The 21734-nt window shown below is 43.2% G+C and overlaps 1 long non-coding RNA gene across 2 annotated transcripts; it reads left to right on the plus strand.

The window, feature by feature from the left end:
• The first annotated feature begins 1589 nt into the window (after positions 1-1589).
• LOC119036801 (uncharacterized) lies at positions 1590-7047 on the plus strand. 2 transcript variants are annotated; one of them, XR_005080064.2, is made up of 3 exons: positions 1590-1670; positions 2810-3061; positions 4170-7047. It is a non-coding gene; the product is annotated as an uncharacterized LOC119036801 (long non-coding RNA). The 2 variants fall into 2 exon arrangements; XR_008390591.1 differs by having other exon boundaries at positions 4174-7047.
• Positions 7048-21734: the final 14687 nt, after the last annotated feature.

A 21734-nucleotide genomic window follows, 5' to 3' on the forward strand; every position in this document is an offset into this window, starting at 1 on the left:
TCAACTTTTCCTGATCTTTCAGTTCAATATTTTAACTTACAGTTACTACGGATCTAACACAAGAAGTAACCTACTAAAATCAGTCAAAGCTAAACTTGATTCTAGCTATGACCTTAACCTTGCAGATTATTATCTAGGTTTATAATTGGCATTATTCGTCGCCAAGTAGTGGAACATAATTCTTGTACTTGGTAATCATCTATACTAAAGTATGTACTAGTATGTCTTAAGAAGTTACTAAAATACATGCACTTAACATATATATTCAACTGCTTTCAATAAGCTGGAGAATACAATGTTAAATCTTCTAAGAGGACAATTATTTATAGAACTTGGTTGTTTATGGTTTTTGCAATTTCCAGAAAAACTGGTTCACATTAAACCAGTCTTAAAGAACTAAGCTGACAACTTAAATTTATAGACCCTAATGACAGCTTTGATTTAGTAAGATAGAGGCATTAATACACCAAACTGCAGTGTTCTGTTCCCATGCCTAAGCAGAGACGCTCTCATGGGCTTTGAATATTTTTTGTCTGCTTAGTACAAAAGCTGAATGACCTCTTTCTAAGTCAGACCCCAGTAGAAGACCCACAGATGCAGGGCATATTTATTGGGACATATTTTAATTAATAGAATGTAATTAATCCAAGTGCATTATAACATTTTCACTTTGTTATATTTTAAAACATTTCGGTTGGATGCAGGAAGACTGGAATCGTTTTTAAGATCTGAGTAACATTCCTAGTCTTTTAAAACATTTAAATAACCAGAAGTATAATCACAACAAGGGACTAGGTAAGAAGGATGACTATTGCCAAGGAAGCTTTACAGTCACAATGAAGGTACAGTCCTTTGGCCAAAACACACAGAACACATGGAATCAAGGCCACGTAGTTTACTTACTGACCATGTAGCTGTAGTTCAAAAACATCACGGCTCCAAAAGCCGTACCTAGTAATCTCCCAAAATTGCTTTTAAATAAAGTTCTTAAATTGTACCAATAAGCAAACAAAAAAAAAAATACACTTAAACAATACTGTAGTTTATCAAAAGACACATAAGAAATTTCAACTCTCAGGTCTTTGACAGTTATAAAAATCATTATTTGGCTAAGTTACAAACTTCTTTATAATGCAATTATTTTCATAATTCTAGTAATGCTGATGATGCTATAAGGTCAGAATAGGTTTTAAAAATCACTAAAAACATAAAAATACATAGCCCCAATATTTACCTGTAGAAGATGTTCATTTATGACTGAACTTCAGCATTTATTATATCACCATCAGTCTAATTTTAAAAATCACATCCAAAAGGACAAGGCAAAACTACCTACAAATTGGCATATATGTTTATTTCTCAATTTGTGAAAATGTCCTTAACTTGTTGGTGTAGCAAATTTCACTTCCGCTGTGCAAAAGAAGGGACAATAATCTGCTTTGCAATGAACTTTAAAGTTCAGTTGCACGCGGGCAGCATGCTAGATACGAAAAAAATTCTAACTGAACTACAGGGATTAAATACTGAAGAAGTCACAGTTTATTGTCATTTATTTTATTTCTAGATTGTTAATCCAGGAAGTTCGCAGCCGTGAGCAGCCCCGGTGCGGTTTCAAGTGCAGCGGGAATCCAGGAATGTCCATGGAGCCGTCAACGCAGCGAACCTTCTAAGTAAAACGCGTGCATACTTTGATAGCCCCTGTGAGGGGGTCTCTCTAAAACTGACTTCTCTTTCGCCTTTCACTTCATGCTCAGCAACTGACCTGGGCCCCGCAACATGGCTTTTATTGTTCCTATGTTAATGCACGCTCTCTCTTTGCAGTAAATTCGTGACGGTGTGAAGACCTCAATTTGACCTACACAGCGTCGGGGCTTCCACGGCCACCATGGGTTTTCTCTTCTCCATCCCTTGTGTTCTTAGGAAACCTACTTCGCTTCCACAAGAAGTTTAGCAGTTTCTCGTTAGCACCACAGCCACCGCACCGGTCCCCGCACACCCCACAGTCCCACCCCAGGGCCTCCCCCACCACTCCCAGAAACCTGCTGGCCCACATTTTTAAAGAACTTTTTTATCAAATCAGATTTTGCTCAGTGTAAGTCCTCAGCTGCAGAGATTGCCACTGACAGAAGTTAGCAACAGCCAGTCATTCTCAGCTAAATGGTGAAAGGCAGCTTTCATGGACACCAATCCCAACAGCTCTGCTTTGCTATGAGTTAGTGTCCTGTGTTCCAGTTCACCTCTTACTAACTCATACTCCGACTTTTGCTGACTTATCATTTCGTGTGAATCTAAACCAAAAGTCAGCAACCTTTTCCTGTAAAGGGCTGGATTGTAAATATTTCAGGCTTTGTGGGCCGCATGGTCTATATTACAAGTACTCTACACGTAAATGATTGTGACTGTGTTCCAATAAAACTTTATCCACAAAACAGGCGGTAGGCAGGATATGGGCCTCAGACTGTTGTTGCTGACCCCAGATTTACCCGGAGCTGGTTAAAGCACAGATTGCTGGGCTCCCCTTCCCCCAAGGTTTCTGATTCACTAGGTCTTGGGAGTGGACTCAAGAATTTGAATGGTGCTCGCTTCGGCAGCACATAGACTAAAATTGGAACGATACAAAGAATTTGAATGGAAAAGCCTCTAGGTGATGCTGATGTGGCTGATTGGAGGGATGCTTTGAGAAGTTCTGTTCCAGGACAGTCCCACCAGCTTAAGCGTCCAATAAACTATTAAGCTCACACGAAACATCACATTTTCCCCCGAGTTACTTAAATGCTTGTGTGCCTCTCCTTTTGTGTCTCTTTGGAAGGTAAGAATAAGTTGCTTCGGTGTCAGTCAGGCTACCAAGTTAAAGTCAGTGGAATCTTCTCCAGCAGAGGCAAGAAGGAAAGATGTGTGAAGGTGTGTTGGAGCTCCCAGACTCACTGGAAGACCCGAGGGGTGTATCCTAGGGCCAGTCTCCAGGAACAGCTCTCGGAGCCCTGCAGACAGGCCTGATGGTGCGCACCTTCCACCCCTCCTGCCTCCTCCCACAGTGCAGGTCCCAGCCGGCTCTTGCCAGGTGGGTCTGGTTTTCAAACTGAAGTCTCATGTACGGGCCCTGGAGGCAATGCATTCTGGATAGAGTAGTTTTTTAGATTTTATATTGGGGAAGGTGGGTGACTAGACAACTATGAAAACATAGAACACTGTCCAGAAAGTTTAGGGTAGCCATTGGGCATACAGTTCCATTACTAGGAAAGACAAGATATAGTGAGAAATAAGAAATTATAAAGTAATAAAGCTCCAGCTATCCAGGATTTGTTTCAAAACAGAGCAGTTAGGATGGACAGGATAGGGGGCTACAGGTGAGGTGGTACCAATGATGAGTAGATGGTTATTGAGGCTGGGTGATGGGCATGTGGAAGTCCATCGTTCTATTCTTTCTTCTTCAGTGTGCACTTGAAAGTTTTCACCATTAAAAAGTAAAATTTAAAAAGCTATCAAAAGCACAAAAAGAGTGGAACAAGCAATGCTTTCTGAGCTCTTGATGGTGTGCTCTGTCCAAGAAGCACATATGATGTAATAGAAGACCTTTGGATGGGAGTTACTTCATAGCACAATCCTTGTTTAAACAACGTTCCCAGAGGAAAAGTACAGATGACTTTTGCACTGACAGTAGGTCGAGATAAGGTATTATTGCCACAGTCCTTGTGTTTGCTTCACCCTGACAAATACACCGTGGCCACTAGCTACATTCGATGGAGCGAGAAAAGGTCAGAATGACTGGGTTGCTATATAGGGTCATCAGCAAATCCAATGGCAGGGACGCGGTTAAACCTGAACTCCAGGGAGACAGTAAATATAATCCTTACTATGTGTGTGCCCATGCAATATTTAAGGCACGCTTACACTAAAAATGTATTTGTTGTTTATTTGAAAGTCAAATGTAAGTGGGTATCCAGTTAAAATGGGGGCCACGTGGGAGGCAACCACACATGAAATTCAGATCTAAGTAGGTGTCCCATACTTCATCTGGCGATGCTATTTCAGTGGTTTTTAGAACGTAGGAGGTTCCTTCCTCCCGCCATTCTCCAACTCCTTCCACACTTTATCTCACTCCACACTGACTAGACACCTATAAGAAGACTCTCCAAATATTTCACCATCAACTTTGCTTTTGTTCCTAGAAAGGCATGTTTTCTGACCCTGGACAAGTTCAAGCTGGACTGCCAGCCTGACCTCCCAACCCTTGAATTGAAGTGGAAAGGAAAGAAGCCATCTGCCAAAATGTTCCCAAGCACACACTCTCTCTCTCAAATGAGGAAGCCAGACTTAGCTGTCCCACAAGTGCCGTCCAAAATCCTTCCAACAAAGCTGCAATGAAGACCCCTGAGACGCACGGGGGTCTCCATTCCTGCCGCTGCACCCTCTATCCACCCAGATGGGAGACGTAGAATCTGGACTTCAGAGGAAACAAAGGGTGGCTTCATGCAGGAGCTGCCTCCTCATTGAAATGAACTCTGTCTCCATTTGTCATCGCCAGTCCCAGACTGCACAGTTTTTGTGACAGGGAAGGCCCTCTCATCTTGCCTTGCCTATCCGTCACTTGACAGCTCATTAGCATCTCCCCTGGAAGGGAGCCAGAGGAAGGAAGTGATAAAATGTCGTGAGTCAACATGTTACTTGCCAGAAGTTCTGGTAAAAGGAGTAAGAGGAGTTTAAAGGAAAAGGAATATGTAGAAAACAAGAGTTTGAGAAGATGGTGGGGATTTCTGTTCTCCTGTTTCTCTAAACTAGAGGTAAATCAAGAGTCAAGTCTCATAGCTGGACCTCTCCTGATGGAAGTTTCTGCACAGAGACTAAATTCCCTTTCCTGGGGTCCTAGAAAAGATATACCCTTCATGACTTCTACTTTGAGGTTAAACACATTTTAGAGTTCTAGTGGGGGAAATACATTGTAAAAGCTGGCTGCAGGATCCAGATGGGCAAAGAGGAAGGCAGAATTCTCCATGCGGTTAGAATGGCTTTTGTTCTGAAAAAGAATTTACATTAGGGGTAGTACACTTGGTCATAAAACAGTAGGCACTTCAGTGTAGGCTGATGAGAAGTCTCAACAAAGAAGGATTAGATTGTTTGCTTTGCATAGAACAGGATTTTCTTTATTTTCATTTATTTACTTATTTAGCATTCCCCTTAAGTTAGGAAGACAGGGTGGATCACAGAAAGGAAGAGACAGGTGAAGAAATGGGTGGCAGAAGGGAAGAAAAATGCCAGCACTGGGAGAAGGCGGGGCCATAGAGGGAGGGATGGCCAGAGAAGAACTGCGCACGCCAGGGATGGCTAGGGGATTCTAGGACAGTGATGTCTAGCGTCCACTAAAAAAAAAATTATTTATTTTGGAAAATTTCAAGCATACACAAAAGTAAATGGACTAGTAGAATGAACCTCCATGTACCATGCCCAACTTTAGCAATGAACTCACAGCCAATCTTGTTTCATCTAGACTGCACCACCCCTCCCCCTAATTTATTTTGAAGGAAATTCCAGGCATCGTATTTTGTTGGTAAACATTTTAGTATAGTGTTCAATTTTAAGTAGTAGCCTATTCTGGGCTGTGCTGTTGTTGGACGTTAAATAAAAATTCACACCAGAAGGCTCCTGGAGACATGAAGGGTACATCATTCAGAGGGCAGACTATTTGGGTTATACAGTTGTTTGAACTTTAGCAAGTTGCTCTGTTTTGCTAGCTAATTCTGTACACAGTTCAAATGCAACATTTTGCATTGTTCATACTAGTTTAAAGAAAACAGGAAACTTTTACAGTTTTTTTTTTCTCTGCAGAACAATGCATTGTTTAGGAAAAGTGAAAATAGGTTATTGCTGAACTCACATAGGTATTTCCAAAATAAAGTCACAGGAACTCAAATCTCCAAGACCATTTTCTAGGCTAAAGGGTTAACCTTGCCCTTGGTGTTTCATACGTGCTCCCTATACTTGGTAACCCTCCTGGATGGTTCCACCCTTTTCTAAAGGCCTGTTGTCAGCAATTTCTAAAACAAGTCGTTTTTTTTTAATGCGATTTTTTTTTCCAAAATGAAAATCTATAATAAATCTTCTTTTCCCCACCCCGTGAGTTTTTCTGACACCCATGAAGAATTTTTCTTTCAAAGTCCTGTCTTCTTAGCTCCTCCTTTGACATCTGCCTTCCAGGGAAGGCAACACCCTGTAGAGCTCATAATCTTGCCAGTTTAAGTCTTTTAAATGCTTTTTATTTAAATCACCGATAAAATCTTTGCTCACTCAGCACTGTAAGCCGTCTTCTGCTCTGAGAATTAAGGTTTGTGTACTTGTGAATGATCCAATAATGCTTCTGTAGCCTCTGAAGTTCAAGGGCCCCACAAAAAAAAAAAAGATAATCCTCTCATCCAGTCCTGTTTCTCAGACTTGCCCACGTATCAGAATACCTGGAGGGCTTGTCTGGACAGACTGCTGGAGTCATACTGATTCAGATGGTCGGGGGTGCGCCTGAGAATGTGCATTTATAGTTTATGATGAAAGTGACCTAGTCTTGACTTCTAGAAGATTGCAGTCTGATGGATGAATCCCTCCTTTCACTAGAGGGTGAAATCCCTTCTTTCACTGGGTAGTGGCACTATAGAATTTGAAGATTGCTCTCATATTTAATAGATTTTTAAAAACACTAAAGCTCACCACAATCCTTGGAGGGAAGTAGGTTCCAGATTTAGGATCAGGAAACCTGCATTTGAATTTCAACGCTGCCAAATGTTATTAGCGCTGTGATACTGGACGTATTACTTACACTCTCAGAGCTTGAGTTATCTGCACGAAGAATAAAAACCTCCCAGGTAGATAATGGCCCCTTGTGAAAGTGCTTCCTGAGCTGCAAAGTGCTATACGAATAACTAACATTAGGAAAAAAACAGCCAGTGGTCAGTGTCAGAGAGGGCGTCACAGTATTACGGGAACACAGAAGAGGCAGTGCACTGCCGGCATGAGGGAGAGCTGGATGGGGTTGGCTTTGCGAAAAAGGGTTTCATACGCTTAAAATGCTTGGGAAGCCTTGTCAAATAAAGAGATTGTACAAACATCTCCAAGTGTCTACACCGTTCTAATGTACTTTAATTTATAGTTCTAACAGTTATCTTAGAATATGATGTCTGCACCCTAAATGTTTTCAAAGGACAGGGAATTGAGCAGAGAGGGAAGGTGCTAGGAGGTGAATGGCACACGGGCAGGGAGATGCGTGACATCGTAGGAGCTGGAGGGCACAGGAAGCTGATTAGTCTAATGACACAGCTGGACAAGAAGTTTAAAGCCACGTCACAGAAAGCTTTGAAAAGCAGGGAAGGGAGTGTGAGCATGATTCAGGAGGTAAAGGGTTGCCAACTAAAAGTTTGAAGCAGCAACCCAAGATGCTCAGAAGCTCGCTAACGTTGGTCTGTGGACCAGAGAGAATCGGAGATTATAAGACACACTTTCCCTCCTTTGCCTAGCATTGCTGGCAGCCCCATGGTCCTCACTGGGCTTCTGCTCTTATTGCTAAACATGCCTGAGGGGTTCAGCACTTTCTCATTTAACAGGCGCTTCTGCCATTCTAGTTACCCTTCTCTGGGTATAATTTCCCTTTTCCCATAGGAAGAGAAGCACATGCCATCACCAAAGGCACTTCAGTAAGTTAAACAGACAAACTCTTGGTGGATGAATAAATTTAATTCCCTACCCTGGCCCCCTTTCCTTACTGGGTAGCTTTATTGGGAATGCCTGAGAAAAAGTCAAGTTCAAGATCTAAACGGGTTCTCACTGGTCTATGGTGTCCTACCTTGGAGCTTTGGTTATATGCAAATCCTTCATCTCATTCTGACTTGGGTTTGCTCTGATTTACAGTTGAATCTGAGATGCTGTGTATTTCCCCCTTAGGGAATTTTATGGATGCCAACCTGAGATGCACACCCTCTCTGCTGAACCTTAAAATGTGTCATGTGATTGATTGCACTTCCTTAAGATTTTCTCTCTTCCTTTTCACAGTAATGATAGTTAACCTCTCAATGATCATTACACTGGTGTTCCTTCACTCCCATCTCCCCCAGCTCGAAGGGTTAACGTGTCCACGGCTGATGTGTGTGTATACCTTGGATATCAGTCATGGGCTCACCGAGCCCCTATTGTAAGTCTCTTTAGCAGCAACACAACAGAAAGGCACTAATAAAGTCCCACTTCTCTTAACTAATGGTCGGTGCTATCGCAAGTTAAAACCATGTTCAACTATGCTGTACGTACAAATGCCACAACTTCATGTTTATATGGAAGCTCTCAGGAGTTCGAAATACCTGTGGACGTTTCATTACTATTGTCCACAAAAGTCCTCGGTAGCTCCTCAAGCCCCACACCCTAAAACACTTTCCAGCATGTACCTCATTTCCTCGCAATATAGAATATGTGCACCTGAGGAAAAATACGAACAGACTGGATTTTCAGTTTGGGTAGAAACACGTTTCATTTTGCTTACAGAAGCCGCAGGTCCTCCGGAGCTCAGCTGATGAAACGAGATGTTTTGGTTTGATACAGGTTCTTCTTTCCCATTCTCAGTGTGGAGGCAGAGGCAGATTCATCTGAAAACAATTTTTATTGACTGTGACTCATGAGAAAGAATGTCGAGTGCTGGCATTGCATCACCAAGCAGGGAGACTTTCCCTTATAGGGCCGTGGGCTCAGATAGGATTCAGGAGAGAGAAAAAAGGGACTTCCGTGGGCAATCCGTGAACTCAGCCAGGACCAGAGGAGCGCGAGTAACCGTGTGCTGCTCTCTGCCATTGTTTTGTGTCACCTCCCATGGTGACAGGGGAGAGAACTTGGCTGGATGGCTCTGAAAGTGAGGAACGTAAGGAAATGCTGATTGTTCCCTTCGAAGGACTGAAATAAACCAAGAGGACTATGTACTTTATTAATTAAAGCTTCAGGAATTCAAAGGGGGGAGGAATATACAGAAAGTACTCATATCTATGTGGGCATTGTTAAAATAAAGTACCGCGTTGACTGAATTGTGGCATTTTATAAAAGACTAAAAACCTCGATATTTTTCATGACGTGAATTAATAAGTGAAAGTTTTACTTAAGTAGTTTTGTCCCAGTCTTTACAGTCCAGAAGGAGGAGAGTTGAGCATGTTTACATGTCTTTAAGAAATAAGAGGCTTTTTATACCACAGATTTTTCACACCAGAAGACAATTATTCAATGACGCTTTAAAAACTCTGACAGTACGTGTCTTCAAAACAAAAATTGAATTTGGAATGGTTAGAAACCTTGTAATTTTTAAATTAAAAAAATGAACTGAAAAACTAAAAGAAAATCATGAACAGTCTGCTACTTCTTATTGACCAGTTCCATCCATCCCCACCATACTGTTTTCTAACGTGCCCACCGGGGATGAGAGGGGCCCTCCTGCCCCCCTAAACGATACCCCCATCCCTTCTCTGGTGCTTAGCCTCCGCAGAAATGTTCAGGACTGTAAGTGGAGACTTTTCAATAAAAGGGTGGACCAGACCCTGCAGTAGACAAGAAGTCTCTGTTCAGATAATACTTAATGCCTTGCGTTTGGCGGATGATTTGACAGATTAATGGTACTGTAAGGTGGTTAAGATACAGCCTTCAGCGAAGACAGATAATGTTGCTTCACTGTTCTCCCAAAACCAAGGACAAAGCTGTGATACAGTTTATGGCTGAGAAGATAAGCAGTATTCAAACTGACTGCCAGCGAGCAGAAGGATTACGCATGTGTTCCCTGATGCATGTGGTGGAAACAGCCTGCAGGCGAGCAAGGCAGAGGGTGGACACAATCCTGTATGTTGCTCCATCTCCATGAAGACTTCAGGTTGAGCAGGTTCTTCAAATGCTGGGGCAAGGTTTTTAGTTCACCGGAGAACACCGGGCTAACCCCAATGCACTGCTTCACTCTGTGGGGCTGTCTCGGGCAGGCCATCCTGTCCCTGAGAGCAATGGGTCCAGCTGAAGGAGAGAGCACACAGCAAGGTCTGCTGCAGAGCTGATCGAGAACAGTGGCGATTTATATCAAAGTGCTGATTCCTGAGGGCATCTGAAATTAAAAAGGGGGTGGGAGGATGTGGAGGCGACAGCTAGAGGACATCAGGTTTCTTCTGTTCAAAAACCCGCTGAGGTGATGGCTGCAGGTATCTGTGAATGTGCACTTTACAAAAGTGATTGTGTAGTGTGTAAATTACATATCAGTAAGGGTTTTTTTCCAAGCCCAGAGGAAATTAGAGAAAAAGGTCAGCATGGTGTGAGAATAACCTTCAATACAGCAAGGAGGTATATAAAGACCGGGGGGCACTGCCTCTGAAAAAGAGGTATTATCAAACGCTGAGCACAGAACCACAGAGAAACTTAAAATCGTTACAGTCCACATTTCATGACTCCGGGGGGAGTTGTGCCTCTCATTCTCTGGATACCACTGCTCCCAAAGTTGAGAGACCCTGCCCTGTCAGAGCTCACAAATGATGGGTGTGATGAGTGTGTTACAGTCTGAACACTCGACAGGAAGGTATAAGCTATAGAATATATCACGTGGGAACAGCTCCATGTCTGCCTGTGGAATGGGGGACCACCTCAAGGATTCAATTATCCTGTTCTACCTGGAGGAGGCATTTCTCAGACTAACGAATTGGGAACCGAAAGATAGAAAAGGTTTTTTTACTTGTTTGTTTGTATGTCTGTTTTGTTTTATAGAAACTTTTTTTATTCCTTTACATAACTCAGACATCGTCTACAGGACTTGGACTACTTGGGTGTTCCCCAAAACTCCTCACATGGGGATGGCATCACTGGAAATCTAACACATACTTTCTGCTTTTAATTATATTGAATTCCAAAGAGCGAACTTAAAGGTTAGGCATTTTATGATGGGTGTGCATTCTACTTCCAAGTGTAATAGCTAGAACATAAACCATAGGAAAGGAAAAGTATTTATTAAATACCAATGCTCCTTTGAGGAATGACGGAGTCAAGCTTACTGGTTATCATTAGTTTTATTAAAATAGTTAGGAAAAAACCTGACCTAGCAGATGTCTATAGCCACGCAATCCTTGGTGTAGAATAATGTCCTGTGTTATACACGTAAACACGAGAACTTGCCCTTGGGAGCCCAATAATCTTAGCAACAGCTTCCTTTCCAAGCATGCCAGGAAAGATATGTTGCTTTGAGTTACGGACGCTGGAAAATCAACAGACCAAAAACATCCAGAAGAACTGCACAGAGGGAGGACCGAGTCCGGTCAGCCTGCAGTCTCTGAAGAGCTGTGGAGTGACCGAGATGACCACAAGGCCCTTGAAATGTCCTCTGTGCTCTCCCCGACCACCACCACATCGCTGCCGGGCCCTTTGCACACCACAGTCTGCCAAAATGCCGAGGAAAAGACATTAAAATGACGTCAGCCCCAGAAGTTAGAAACAGAGTTTAAGAGAAAAAAATTTAACTTTGACCTATCTGACCTGTACACACGAGGCTGGAGCCAGATCCTTTTGGGTACCAATTGTTCTCCTTCTGCGCACACATGCCAGGATGAAGTGCACTGGTTAGGTGGCTTAACTGGTCCTTATGAGCAATGAGAACTTGTGGGTGTTCATTACTGATGCTTTGTGGGTAAATTGGTCGGGGGAAAGCCAATCAACTTCTTCCTTTCTGTTTGTACTGGTAGTTCTGAACACCCCACTGCCTCCCCATACATAACTGGGTCTCTCTGTTTTAAAATATTTTATTTATTTATTTTTAGAGAGAAGGGAAAGGAGGGAGAAGGAGAGGGAGAGAAACATCAGTTGGTTGCCTCTCACATGCCCCCAATCAGGGACCTAGCTCGCAACTCAGGCATGTGCCCTGACCAGGGATTGAACCAGCAACCATTTGGTTCACAGGTTGGCACTCGATCCACTGAGCCACACAAGCTAGGGCACAACTAGGTCCCTTTATACTGCGTCACATGTGCTATTTGAGTTAAACCATCACTGTCCTCTGCACTCCCACCCTCAGAATGACACATCATGATGACTTGTTTATACTTTTTTCCCTTTAACATTTTTTATTGATTATGCCATTACATTTGTTCTATTTCTCCCCCCTCCATTCCCCTCCACCCTGCACACCCCTCCCCCACCATTCCCCCCTTTAGTTCATGACCATGTGTCTCAAGTCCTTTAGATTCTCTATTTCCCCTACTATTCTTGCCCTCCCCCCTTATCTATTTTCTATCTACTGTCCATGCTACTTATTTTCTGTACCTTCTCCCCCCTTCTCCTTCTCCCATTCCCCTGTTGCTAATCCTCCATGTGATCTTCATTTCTATGGTTCCGCTCCTGATCTAGCTGTCCTCTTAATTTGCTTTTGTTTAGGTGTGGTTGTTGATAACTGTGAGTTTGCTGTCCTGTCACTGTTCATCTTTTTTATCTTCTTTTTCTTAGGTAAGTCCCTTTAACATTTCGTATAATAAGGGCTTAGTGATGATGAACTCCTTAAATTTGGTCTTATCTGAGAAGCACTTTGTCTGTCCTTCCATTCTAAATGAAAACTTTGCTGGATAGAGGTCTTTGGTTTTCATGACTTGGAATACCGCTTTCCAGCCCCTTCTTGCCTGTAAGGTGTCTTTTGAGAAATCCGCTGACAGTCTGATGGGAACTCCTTTGTAGGTGACTGTCCCCTTATCTCTTGCTGCTTCTAGGATTCTCTCCTTCATTTTAATCTTGGCTAATATAATGATGATATGCCTTGGTGTGTTTCTCTTGGGTCCACCTTCTTTGGGACTCTCTGAGCTTCCTAGATTTCCTGGAAATCTATTTCCTTTGCCAGAATGGGGAAGTTCTCTCTTATTATTTGTTCAAGTAAGTTTTCTACTGGTGGCTGTTACTTTCCCCCTTCTGGTACCCCTATAATTCGAATATTGGAACGTTTAAAGATGTCCTGGAGGTTCCTAAGCCTCCCCTCATTTTTTTGAATTTTGTTTCTTCATTCTTTTCTGTTTGGTCATTTTTTCCTTTCTTCTGGTCTGCTCCCTTGATTTGAGTCCCAGTCTCCTTTCCATTACTATTGGTTTCCTGTGCATTTCCATTCATTTCAATTAGTTTAGCCTTCATATGTTCCTCTAATTTGTGACTAAAATCAACCAGTTCTGTGAGGATCCTGATCACCAATGTTTTGAACTGTGCATCTGAAAGTTTGGCTATTTCTTCATCACTTAGAGTTATGGGCTCTGGGGCTCTGAGTTGTTCTTGAGCCATGTTTTGATCTGTTTGTGCCTGTTACGTAGGAGCGGAGCCTTAGTTGTTTACCAGGGCAGGGCCACCCAGGTCGCAGATTTGTGACACTATATGTGGGGGCAGGGTCAGAGAGGGAGCTCAGGCGGTCCTCTCCGTTAGCCCAGTCCATCCCACTGCTCGCCCCCGCCTGTTTATCTGAGCGGAAATATGCGAGCCCGCCACCCTGCGCCGCACAGTCTCACTGCTCGCCTCTTCACTGGTTTATCTGCACGCAAATGCTCAACTGACCACAGACAGCCAGCCGTGCCTCTTCCCTATGTCCACCCGTAGCTAGCCCGCACCTGGGATCCGCGCCTTTGGTTGCTTGTGCACCACCTGGTCGGGGATCTTTTTGGCCAACCCGCTCTACTGCTGGCTTTGCCCCTCTTACTGGTTTAGCTGAGCATTTCATTGTTTTCGGACTCCGTATTGTTGATTTTCTATGTTGTTTGGTTGCGTTTATTATTGTTAAAACTTTATTGTTTTTAGATTTGGTTGTGCGAGGACCCAACGTGTTGCCACCTATGCCTCCATCTTGGAGGAAGTCCTCTGTTTATACTTCTTAAAATGCTTTCATACATGTTCGATCTTCATAACTTGGGAGGCATTCTCAGGGAAAATTAACTGAGTTTTCTTTATCACTAAAGTGTATCTCTCTGTGTTATCACAATTAAACAAAACTAGCCTTAGTAAAAAATCTTTCTAAAATACATTGCAACAAAGAAATACAAATTAAAATAAAAAAAGAAGAGTTTTTTAAAATTTTGCCTATCATATTAACAGGGACTCTTTATTAAGCTATAATACCCAGGTTCAGAGACGATTCAATGGAAAGCATCCTCACAGACATTGGCAAGGGGATGGCAAATTTTGACATTTTGGGAAGGTGATTTGATGATATGGATTCAAAGGCAAATGTTCAACTTCTTGACCCCACAATTCTTTTATTCTTTCAATAATATTTGAATGCCTATCAGGCGCTGAACGCTCAAGGTAAAGTGAAGAACAACACAGGCCCCAGCTCACTGCTCTCAAGAAGCTTACATTTTCATAAAAAGAGAGAAAGACAAAGAAAAATTACACAGGTAAACAGAGAAGATAAATTCAGGCAGTGATAGATCCTGGGAACAGAAGTAAAACATAGATACGATGGAGCCAGAGGTGAGGGAGGAAGTTGATTCTCTTGGTGTCAACAGAGACCCCTGTTGGCCAAGGGGATGATGCTCTCACAATATCCAGCCTTCCTGCCCCCTTTAACAAGAGAGCCCCAACAAAAAAGAACCAGAAAGCCAAGCCCACCTTCCCTGGCATTCCTGAAGAGCAGGACAACAGGGGAGATACAAAGGAGGTTGTTGGGTAGAACTTCCAGAAGTGGTTCTTTAAAGGTGATACAGAGTCAGGTCAACCACATACAATAAGATTTTAGACATAACTGGAAAATTTTGAATTTCGAAAGAGGTGAATGAATGGTAAGGAAAAGAGCAATTCTGGCTTACTTGTGGCTCTGAAAATAAAGGTCCACTGCTTCCTGTACCTTTTTAGTTACAAAGCTTTAAGTCAAATTGTTCAAGAGTTGGTAGAAACTTCTTGCTTAGGAAAGGGACTGTTGGGAGAGGATGTTACAGAATACGGGGGTGTTCATACCCTGTGCTAATACGTATGGGAAACTGTATAAAGATAGAAATGAAATGTGGTAGGTGGATCTGGCTTCTAGTCCTGGTTCTGCTCTAACAAGCTCTGTAATCTTCGCAATTAGTCACACAACCCCAACTTAACACGTCAACTGGAAGTGTGGAAATTGGACTGGCTCATCTGGAAGGCCTCCTGTAAAGACATCTCTTCTCCTTTTCCTCCCTCTACTATTAACATTATACACACACACACACACACAAATATATATAGGTTGAAGATTAAATTCTACTATGACCTTTATAATGAACTGATCCATAGAGAGGAAAAGTACAGTAATAAAATGGCGGGCTATTTATGCTCAGAAAACTTAATACAGATCATACAATGATGAAAGAATGTGTCTATAGTCTTGGCATGTAACATATTTTCTATGTGCCTTGTAGCTAAATCAGTAATAAAGGCTTCTATTTGTATAATACTTTAGTGTTTCCAAAGCAATTTCCTATCATATCGCTTTCACTTTGGAACCTCCCTCAACTTTAAGAAATAGGTAGGACAATCAAAAATTATTTCTTTTTTTTAAAGTTACAAATAAATAGATGGAGACTTAAATGACTTGCCCAAGGTTGCATAGCAACAAGGACCTTGTCCCAGTTCACCAACATGTATTCCCGCCTGCCCCATTGAGGGGCTGCTGGGATGACAATTGTCCAGGGTGCTTCCCTCACCCCTCGCTTCACCTTCCTGTTCTGCCCATTCCCATGGCTCAGCTGAAATCACCGAGAACACAGGGCAGCAATGGGCTACCAAACTCTCACAAACAGAAGCTATCACAGAGAGCTCAACCAAGGGCTTCATGGGGCAGAGCGGTCGCGTCTTAGAGTGGTCACGTCTTTCCTTCTTTAATTTTAGATGGGGAAATAGAATGCATAAAATATGTTAAACCCCTTCATCTAAAAATAGCAACTAGCATTACATATCCACCATTCATAACTGAACTCACCTTGAATGACAAAATGGCCAGCATCTGCACAAAAGAATCCATTAGATCTCTTGCTGCCCTTACATTGCCATCCGCCTGGAGGAGCCTAACGACCTCAACACAGTGTGAGCTCTACACCAAATCTCTGCAGATACTGGGGAGTTCAAAAGACATCAGGCATCAACCCTGTAAAAGAACCCCAATTGGTCGCCTAGGTGCTAAATATCTATTTTAATCTAATTGGGTAAAGTTAGACAGAAATATATGAAGATCATAAAAGGGTGAATCAATTGCCACAGTCTTGTTATCATTTTTGTCATCTTATTAAAATGGATAAAACCACTGCCCCTTCTGAGTTTTCATGGCAGGAATTCCTTCTCATGGCCTTAACACCCAGCGCTGTCTCCATGAGCAAATTTGCTTCTAAGTTGAACAGAAACATTAATTCAGGGCCCATTGTGCACAGGGCCACCTGAGAGGCCTTAAAACAGAAATAGTCCTTGACTCCGCCCTTTTTCACACTTCACTGTCACTTCATCAGGGAATCCTGGCTCAGCCAGATTCCCAGGCCTTCTCACACCTCCACGGAGAGTGAGGCCTCTGGGTATTTGCAGCAGTCTCCTAACCGGTCCCCTTGCTTCTGCCCTTGACCCCTGCAGTCGGTTTCTAATGCAGCATGGGACAGATTGTGTCATTCTTTTAGTTCAAAACCCCCCAGGGCGTTGCAGCTGACTTGGCGGAAGGTCCGCATCCTCACCATGGTCCCTCAAATGACACAAGTTCCACCCCTGTGACTTTTCTGACCTCAATTTCTATTCCTCTACCTGCCCGTCAATGCATTTCATCCTCCCTGGCTCTCTCGCTGTTCTTAAAATGCACCAGGCATATTCTTGCCTCAGGACCGATACTGTGGCTGGGGCCTCTGCCTGAAGCAATCGAGCCTCAGACTATTATGGGCACATTCATTGTATCACCTCTTTCAAGTCTTTTGCTTCAGCCTCGCCTTCTCAATCGGGTCTAGCGCAACTACCCCATTTAAAATTGCTGCCACTCCCCCGGGGCTCCTTTCCCCTTACCCAGCTGTCCCTCCCTCCAGCTCTCACACCCTCTAATCCTCAAAATATTGGACTTGCTACGTTCACTCTCTTCCTCTCCTCACTAGAAAGTACACTCTACAAAAAGGGATTTTGTCAGTTGTTTTTCACTGCATCCAAAACAGTGTGGTGCATAGAAGGCCCATTATTTGTTGAGACAAATTATTTGTTGTACGTGTGAGTAAATATAGCCGCCTAGTGCTTGTTTTGCAAATGACAAACTAGTGTGATTTCTAAGCATAGACCCCCAAATTATTGAATTTCTGATCTGCATGCCGGGCCATCTATGTGACTACCGAAGTGTTAGCCAATCCTTTATCCAATGTTCGTTTGCTTCCTTCTGCAATTAGAAGTTATGAGGGGAGCAACAGTCCAGAGCTGGGCAAAGCATATTAAAAAGAAGAAATAAGAAGCTAACAAGCACACAAGGAAAGAGCATTTAACTTCAAAAATAATCAAAGAAGCAATTAGACCATTTTTCAACTATTATGTTAGCAAAGTGGGTTTTTTATTATTATTATGTTCAATGCTGGCAAAGGAACAGGGAAAAAGTACTTTTAGACACTGCCCTTTAGAAAATGGAGCCCTTTCGGGAAATTATTTGGTGGATGTGTCAAAAGCTTTAGAATAGTCAGGAATTATTTGTGCAGTTTTACTGTAAATGTGAAAAAGGCTTTATGGGCAAAGATTTTGGTACAGCTGCACAAAAGCAGAATTTGGAAGTAACCTAAACGACCTACTCTAAGAAGATGATTAAGCCCACTGTGTGTGGTGCATCGACTCACTTCCATTTTTAGTGACTATTGGTGACTTAACAATGTAGAAACGTCCTAATGTGATGCGATGTAACCCACAGAGTTGGGGGGAAAGATGAGAAAGGTTGGTTGAATATAAACATAGCTGGGCCTGGGGCAGAGCTGTGCTCCTGAATGGCAGGGTGTTTGATCTCAGGCCCCTTGTCCCAAATTCTCAGGACTGACAGTCCTGAGAACAGTAGTTCAGGGTACCAGAAACCTTGTTGTGTACAACTCCTATTCACTGCCTCTCTTTGGAGCTCAAGGATCCTTGAACATGCAGGCCCCCAGTGACCTGCTCTGAAACCCCCAAGGGACATGTATGAATTAGACCCCAGAATGGCTTCACCCAAGTACATAAAAAATAAATACAGGCAAAAATGTAGGAATAGAGATGTTAAATAGATGGCAAAGGTATTTGTAGACACCTACAAATCCTATCAAAAAAAGTGAATCAAAATCAAGACTAACTGGGCTCATAATGGTATATTTTGATGGGTACGATTTCACCCTCAGGACTGTTTTATAATAGGAATCTGCCATAAAGGTAAGTTCGGTCACAGGTTATTTTAAATACACTCCAAAATGCCATTCCACTACACATCTCTATTACTTTTGATACATCCAATTCCATGGCAAATAATTGGATCCACTGTAAGGAGCTCTGGCAAAATAAATCACGAACTGGATAAACTTCGCACGTGAATGAGGGAATCGGAGCTCCTCACCACACCACGCAGCAAAGCGGGCCTTTGAACCTTGCACGTGGTTGTTTACTCACCTATCAGAGTTCTATCTTCTGTCACTTCAGAAGGATCCGTTGAATATCATGCTCTGTCTTCAAGTGTTTTAAAGGGCCTTTCAGGAGACAGCTGAGACTGTGAGGCTTGGCTGTTTTTCACTTGATCTCAGCCGAAAGGCCAAGAGCGTTCTCAGGGCCAGCTCCTCCAGGGTTCCCACCTGGTCCCACAGCCATTCTCTCGGCGGTAGGATGCCACCTCGGTGTCCTACAGTCCAGTCCAATTCGGACACTAACCACCAGCAGTAAGGACTCAAGATTCTCCCCCCTTCAGACACCGGAGTCAGTGGTGCCCCTGGGCCACCCACACTTCTGCCTGGCTGATAACAAATTTGGGTTTCTATACAAATATTAAATTATTATGTTGTACACCTGAAACTAATATAATGTTGTATATCCATTATCACTCAATTTTTTTTAAAAAGCTCGAAAACACTGGGGGTTCCCAAGACTGCCCTCAGGTTTAATAACTTGCTAGCACAACTCACAGAACCCAGAAAAGAGTTACCCAGTAGACCCCCTTGAGTTTTGCTTTCTGTAATTTCAGTTACCCCTAGTCAACCACCCCCCGAAACTAGTAAATGGAAAATTTTAGAAATAAACAATTCCTAAGTTTTAAATCGCAAGCCATTCTGAGTGGTGTGGTGAAATCTCACACCGCCCAGCTCTGCCCTGCCTTGGACATAACTCAACCCTCTGTCCAGGGTGCCCACACTGGACAGGCTCCCCAGCTGTAGGTCACATAGTAGCCCTTTTGGTGATGAGATCAGCTGTTGCTGTATCACAGTGTCACCCCGACTTTACTCAATAATGGTCCCCAAGTGCAAGAGTAGTGGTGCTAACAATTCAGATATTCCACAGAGAAGCCATCAAGTGCTTCCTTTAAGTGAAAGATGTGTGTATATGGGAAAATTATAGCATATATATGGTCCGGTACTATCTGAACCATAGTACAGTGTCAGGCACTCATTATGGGCCTTGGAACAGAACAACCATGAATAAAGAGGGGCTACTATGTTTATAATTACAGTTTCATTCTTTTACTTTTTCTTTTTTATTGACTTGATTGGGGTGACATTGGTTAATAAAATTACATAGATTTCAACTGTACAATACTGTAATATATCATCTGTATATTGTATTGTATGTTCACCACCCCAAGCCAAGTCTCCTTCCATCATCATTTATCCTCCCAAACCCTCTTCCACCTCCCCCCAAATGCTGTATAGTTTTATTTTAAAAGATACAACTGAAGAACAGCCAGATGAAAGAGATGCACGGGACAAAGTATGGGGGCCAGCGGGTGTGGGGGGCGGTGCAGGGCCCAGAGCTTCCATGCCCCCTCGGATGCCCCACCCTCCCAGAACCTCGATGAGTTCACCAACTGGAAGCTCCTCAGAACCTCCAGTTCCAGTTTTTACCGAGCTTTCATTCCTTAGGCACAGATGATTACATCACTGGCCGTGTGTGACTGAGCTCAACCTCTAGCCCCTCTGCTCTCCCTGGATGGAGGTTGGCAGACAGGTGGAAAGCTCTAACCCTATAACCTCTAATGGAGGTTGGTCTTTCTTTCTGTGGGGACCAGCCCTTCCCTTGGAACGATCTAACGGTTCACCGTGAGTCACCTCATTACTATAAACTCAGATTGAGCCAGAAAGGAGCTTGCAATGAAGAACAAGAGATACTGCTAGCACTCAGAAAATTTCAAGGGCTTTGAAGCTCTGTGCCAGGAACCTGGGACAAAGATCAAACATATTTTTTTATTACCACAGTTCTGAAATGTGTTTTCTGGGTAACTCTCTTTACTTCAGTTTTCTGAAATGGAACCTGAAGTCAACATGTTTAATGTCCTTGACAACCACCACCCAGGTCTCTACAACTCTGAACCCACCACATGCTTAACACCGTTCTCTGTGCTAAGCATGCGCATCAGTATATGAGTGCTTAGTGTACTTCTCAGTTAATTAACTGATGCTGCTGCTATATGCTATTTAGGCCAGAATGCTACGGGCGTGAGTGGGAGGGCACCGCTGGGATCCCAGGAGGCTGGGCTCCAGGAGAGGGAGACCGATCAGGATACACATAGGCATTAGCGACTCACAAAGAAGTGTAGTCCTTCCAGAGTTTCTTGGTATCAAGAGACAGAAACCTGACTCAGATTTGCTTAAAGACAATTTATTGAAAATATATATATATATAAATAAGGGTAGGTCACAGAATATAAAGAAGAGCTCTTTGCTCATCCATGATCAGGGAACCAAGATGCTCTGGGACTCCGGGCATGGGAGCCACGGCTCTGACCCCGTTAGGTCTCCGTCACTCAGTCTGTGTCTCTGTCCCTCTCTGCTCCTGCTCTTACGAATACTGTCAATTTTTGCAGGTTAGCTTTCTCTCTCCTGCTGCCAATCAGCTTATTCCCTGACATGGCAGCAACACCATTGGGACTACAGGGGAAGAGGATCTTCCCACCCAAGACTTTGGTTAGAAATACCCAAGGCTTGGGCTCTGGTTCTCAGTCCTTGATCAATCACTGCAGTTGGGGAGATGGAAGGAGAGGGGTGACATATGCAGAAAATAATCCAAATGTCTAACATTTGTTGAAATGTACCCTATGCATCATTCTAATCTTCAGTTAGCAAACATACAGCGCTCCCTACGTGCCCTATTTTAGGTGCATTATAGATGTTAATCATTAATCCCTATAACAACCCTTAGGCAGGTGCTATATGATTCCCATTTTACAGGGGAGCCAACTGAGGCCAGAAGAGCTAAGGCACTTTTCCAAGACCACCTGGCTAGGAAGTGGTAGAGCTGGGATGTGAACCCAGGCAGTCTTGGTCCTCAGTGTATGCTTTTGACCACGGTGCTAATACAGCCTTCCCACTTTATGTGTGAGGTAAGTAGTATAACTATTGGCATTTTACACAGTGAGAAATGAGAACAAAATGCTAGTAGGTCTGTTAAGTGGTCAGGATTCAAACTCACAGAGTCTGACCCAAAGCCTCTGCTTTCAACCTTTCTGCTGTGCTGCACGGTTGGGGGATGAGGCGGACAGTGCTTCGGAGAAGCAGGAGAGGCATATGAAGACAGTGCATCCATTCCATCCATTACAGTATGTGGAGCCAGCCCCTGAG

This window comes from Artibeus jamaicensis, unplaced genomic scaffold, assembly GCF_021234435.1.
Source record: "Artibeus jamaicensis isolate MK-2021 breed Jamaican fruit bat unplaced genomic scaffold, CSHL_Jam_final scaffold_833, whole genome shotgun sequence".
Taxonomy (NCBI): domain Eukaryota; kingdom Metazoa; phylum Chordata; class Mammalia; order Chiroptera; family Phyllostomidae; genus Artibeus; species Artibeus jamaicensis.